At 29.3% G+C, this 5,419-nt stretch overlaps 1 long non-coding RNA gene across 2 annotated transcripts; it reads left to right on the top strand.

The window, feature by feature from the left end:
* The first annotated feature begins 512 nt into the window (after positions 1-512).
* LOC145824723 (uncharacterized) lies at positions 513-5,171 on the top strand. 2 transcript variants are annotated; one of them, XR_014366735.1, is made up of 4 exons: positions 513-2,526; positions 2,655-2,876; positions 3,733-3,825; positions 3,901-4,013. It is a non-coding gene; the product is annotated as an uncharacterized LOC145824723 (long non-coding RNA). The 2 variants fall into 2 exon arrangements; XR_014366736.1 differs by lacking the exons at positions 513-2,526; positions 2,655-2,876; positions 3,733-3,825; positions 3,901-4,013 and adding exons at positions 4,016-4,486; positions 4,948-5,171.
* The last annotated feature ends 248 nt before the right edge of the window (positions 5,172-5,419 follow it).

Here is a 5,419-nt window from a genome sequence, read left to right as displayed (position 1 = left end):
TAGATCCCTTTAATTTAGATAAGGGAAAATTGCAGCAATTGCCCCTGTATTTTGGTCCATGTGTCATAAATGTCAGGTGTAATATATTTTTTTTTTATAGTAAAATTATAAATTTACTAACTTCGGTGAGTTAATTTCAATCAATTCAGTGATTATTTTCATTAAAAACACTGACAGCATTATCAATGGATCAAATTGACATAAAATTTAAAATTAAGGATCAAAATTGTGCCAATTGAAAGTGTAGGGTCCAAAATGACACAAAAGACAAAGTATAGGGACCATATGTGTAATTTGCCTTTTAGATAAACTTAAAAATTACAAAATTTATGAAAACACGATAAAAAATTCACTACATACAAAAAAATATAAAAATTTAGTACACTGTCAATATTTTTTTTATTGATTTTTGGTTTTTTCATAAATATTTTACGTTTTAAGTATATTTAAATTACGTGTATCTAAAAATAAAAAAAATAAAGAAAAAACTCTCTTAAGCCAAGAATGCTCCATCAAATTGTGTGAATGTGAGCTGTTTGTTAAAAGTTGTAAGCCAATTGGGGTTTCTTCCAAATTTAAGTCATACCATGCATGTGTCACTTCGCTTCTAATATGAAAATTCTGATTTGAATCTTTTTTGCATATGACCTGGTATATAATCTGCGATGGTGGATTTTGAACCTCTTGCCCTCTTTGATTTTGGCTGTTGTTGGGGTCTGTCTGCCACTGGAGTTGTTGGCTGCTGTGTCACAGGGGAGTTTGTTTTTGTAATGTCGATATGATGTTGTTGTGCCCCTGCTGCTGTATTGGTGCTGTTTTTTTTTTTCTTCTCTTTTTTCCTTTATTTTCCTTGGTTGCTCTTGATTGGTTTGTGCTCAAAAGGTTTTCTGGGTACTTATGCTACTGCTAGTTTGTGTTAGCTCAATTTTGATATGAGCTCAAATTTATTAAAACCAAACAATTCAATTATGAGTTGGTTCATGATAAGAATATAATATAACTAATAAGGTGTTTGTCTTTTTAATAGTTTAATCTGTTGAATGAGATGGTAATTAACAATTTAATATAATATCAAAATAAATAATGAATTCTATGTTTAAAAATATTTTAATAATTTGATTGTATACTTGAGATAAATTAGAATTTATTTAAGGATCAACTACGAAAGAGAGAGAGCCTAATAACATGAAGTATTGTGCCTGCTTCCTTTTTTCTTTTTTTCCTTGGTTGTTGTTGATTGGTTTGTGCTAATAAGGTTTTCTAGACTGCTTCTGCTACTGCTAGTTTGTGTTAGCTCAATTTTGATATGAGCTCAAATTTATTAAAACCAAACAATTCAATTATGAGTTGGTTCATGATAAGAATATAATATAACTAATAAGGTGTTTGTCTTTTTAATAGTTTAATCTGTTGAATGAGATGGTAATTAAAAATTTAATATAATATCAAAATAGATAATGAATCCTATGTTTAAAATTATTTTAATAATTTGATTGTATACTTGAGATAAATTAGAATTTATTTAAGGATCAACTAAGAAAGAAAGAGAGCCTAATAACATGAAGTATTGTGTCTGCTTCTTTTTTTCTTTTTCTTCCTTGGTTGCTCTTGATTGGTTTGTGCTAATAAGGTTTTCTAGTCTGCTTCTGCTACTGCTAGTTTGTATTAGCTCAATTTTGATATGAGCTCAAATTTATTAAAACCAAACAAGTCAATTATGAGTTGGTTCATGATAAGAAAATAATATAACTAAAAAGGTGTTTGTCTTTTTTATAGTTTAATCTTTTGAATGAGTTGGTAATTAACAATTTAATATAATATCAAAATAGATAATGAATTTGAAATAGTTCAAATATGAGTTGGTTCATGATAAGAAAATAATGAACTACAATTAATATAAAAATTTACTACAAACACTCTATATTTTACAGACACTCAAATATGAGTTGAACTATTTCATAGACACGACAGACACTCAAATATGAGTTGGTTCTGTGGTAGTTTACTACAGACACTTTATATTTTACATTTAATATAAAAATTTAAACATAATAATATTTATGATAATAATTAAATGATAAAATTTGAAGTACAATTATAAACAAAATAAAAAAAGAATCACAATTAATAATTTCCAAATTTTAATTAAACTAATCATTTTTTTCTCTCAATTAATTGGGATCCACTTTGTAATTATTATTTTTTATTTTGTGATATTAAAGATCATAAATATCATATTAAAAAAATGATGGAAATCCTAAATATAATAAATTCTATGGATACATATATCCTGTGTAGTGTGAAAAACTATTCAAAGCATCAAAAACTATTCAAGGCCTTGTTGATAGAGATGGAAAACTTAACGTGCCTATCCCTCCAGAATTTTGTGCACCGGTAGGGGACTATGCCTCAAAACTAGCCTCAAAGATTGGTGTAGACGTGCGAACTCGTTTACCAGATCCAAGTGTTCGTAGGTGGAAGTATGTTGATGCCTCCGTTAAGGAGGCGATGTTTCAACGCTTGAATGTAAGTTCATTGTCTACTCTATTATAGGACATTTTACTCATTTTTATAATAGGTTAGAAATCTTAATTATTTATTGTAATTATTTAATTTTTTATAAGAATTATCTATGACTTATCTATTTTTTACAGGATCAATTTGATTTACAAGGAGACCTTGTTGATATAGAGAAGGCAATGAACACAAAATTTGGTTGGAGATTGAGTAACCATACCTATAGGCTGCACAAACAATTCATGAAGCTGAAGGAGCCTAAAGGGGAGGAGTATGCAAGAAACCACCCACCGAAGAATGTTGATCCTACCAAGTGGATAGATCTTATTGATAAAAAGTGGAACACTAAAGAATTTCTGGTAACCTTTTTCATTTTTTTTATTATATCAGCAAAGAAAGAATTTGATTAGAATAGGGAGAGATTCTAAAAAAACTAGAAAGAACACAATCAATTTGTTGTGAAATTCCATATGTATTCTTTTCCCTTTATCTTCTAGGCATGTAAGTGGAACATAATAAAAACCAAATAAGTGGGAAAATGAGAAAGGGAAACTATTAAACATGGATTGGAAGGCTTGCATAATAGGAGATTAATTTATGGTTCCTTAAAGTGCATCTTTCACATCATAGAATAAAGAACTAAGATTTCAGTTTCTGTGATTGTATTAATTTTCTGTTTGTTCTTGGGTTTGGTTTGAAGTTTCATGATAACGATAAGCAACTAGCTAAGTAACTAATATAGGGTATTAAGACAAAACTTTAGATTTGATAGAGTTATGGAAGAAAGAAAGGGTTATGAGTTTGGTATCAGTAATTGTTCCATATCTTGTGAAATGCAAATGGATTTTTTCACAATCTATCTTGCCCATGCTTATATGCCTCCTATTTGTGAACGGTGTAAATTACTCATTTTTCTTTTTTCACCCAAAAAAACCATCTTATGATGCAATCTCAACAAGTCCTCTAATCTATTTTTCAAAGAATTGAATGAAACTAGTGAATAATTTGAAATATCTTTTAAGTTGAAATGATATATAGGAAAATGATAGAGAGGAACAATGCAATTTCTTTGTTATCAAGCATTAAATTTGTTTTACTAGTGATACATTTCATTGTTATATTGGTTCATTATTCCTTACAGGAACAATCAAAAGCCAACATATTTGTCTTACTAATGATACATTTCATTGTTACATTGGTCATTCTTCCTTATAGGAATAATCAAAGGCCAACATCGCGAACAGAGAAAGGATGTATACAAAACATAAGTGTGGTTCTAGGTCAATCCCTGTTAGAGTAGAAAAACTGGTACGTATCCTTGCACTTTTAGAATTATATTAGATTCTTAGCTTTATTTATTGAATATTTGGTCTATCGAATTAGGCACAAGAAAAGAAGATGCTACCTGATCTAGCAGAGTTGTACAAGGAAACTCACTATAATGAGAAAACACATAAGTGGATCTCGTCTCAAGCTTAGTGTAATTATGTGAGTATATATTGCAATTTTTATTAACAAAATTTTAGAATATTATTTGTTATAATCTTATTTAATTTTCTAATAATTATTTAATTTTTTTTAATATTTAATAGGAAAATATGATACAGACACAGGCTGATCACCTCTCACAGCCGGGATCAACCCCTCTGACTACAGAAGAGCTATCAATCAAAGTCCTAAAGCCAAGGTCTGGCTATGTGAAGGGACTTGGCATGAGACCTTCATTCTCTATTAGGAGGGACACTACCATATATGCTGAAACAAATGATTATGTGAAGCGCCTTGAGATGCAAATAGAGACACAGAAGGAACAAATATAAATGCAGAACAATAAAATAGAAGATCTTGAAGAGGGTAAGAAGAAGCGAGGGGAGATAATGGCTGATGTTGTCAACTTTTTGAGGACCAAAGGATTCACTGGACACTTTGGAAGTGGAGGGGACTCATCCACAAGTGGACATACTTCTTGGTAAAGTATATTAACTTCAATATAACAAATTTTATAAAAGAATACATGTTTGAAGAGTTAGGAAGTAATGGAAACATGCATATGACATCCAATTTGTACAGGTGCACGGGATGTATAAATTGTGAATTAATCTAAAAAATATTTTTTTTTCTTTATACTTAAAGCTTCAAAAAAAGCCGTCGAAATGCTAAATTATCACACAACTACAGATTTGTACAGGAACCAATAGAAACACCTTAGGAGGAACTAATATAAGTAGTATGAACTTACGGCACATTAATGGGATGCACCATTTGTGAATTAGCCTTAAAATTAATTTTTTGTTCTCATAATCTCAAAAAAAGTCTGTGTACAGGGATAAATTGTATAATTGATCTAATTGTAAATTGATGAGTTACTAATGTTTTTAATCTTTTGTATAATTGATTAATTACTAAAACTTTTAATTTATTTTTTTACAGATTGGATTGGGGTGGCATTTTTGACGTGCAACAATGATGTAATTTGCTTGAATGTTCATTTTTGTTTGATAAGGATACACTTTTTGGAGTTACACTAGTTAGTGTTGGATTTTTGGTGGAATTGAACCAGTTATAACTTTTGGATATTTTGTGGATATTTCACTAGTTTATTGTATTAGGATGAAATTATTTGTATTGATGAATGGATATTTTCATTTTGTTAATTCGTAAATGTGTTGATAACATGTTAGGTTAAGTTGTGATGGAATTGTTATATTCAACAGGTTTCAACATGAATAGGGTTATATTTGTTGAACTAAAATTTAGATTTTGATAAAATAGGTATATAATGTGGAAAAAAATATTATGGAATTACTGACAAAATTTTCCATCCCTAAAGAAGGTTTTTTTTGTCTCTTATTCGGCTTAGGTGGATGATTAATTTTGTCATGAATTCTTTATTTCGTTGCTA

The sequence above is a fragment of the Camellia sinensis genome, chromosome 4 (genome assembly GCF_055761805.1).
Source record: "Camellia sinensis isolate YWXY chromosome 4, ASM5576180v1, whole genome shotgun sequence".
In the NCBI taxonomy this organism is placed as follows: Eukaryota; Viridiplantae; Streptophyta; class Magnoliopsida; order Ericales; family Theaceae; genus Camellia; species Camellia sinensis.
Note: the sequence above shows the minus strand (reverse complement) of the source record. Positions and strands in the feature narration are given on the sequence as shown.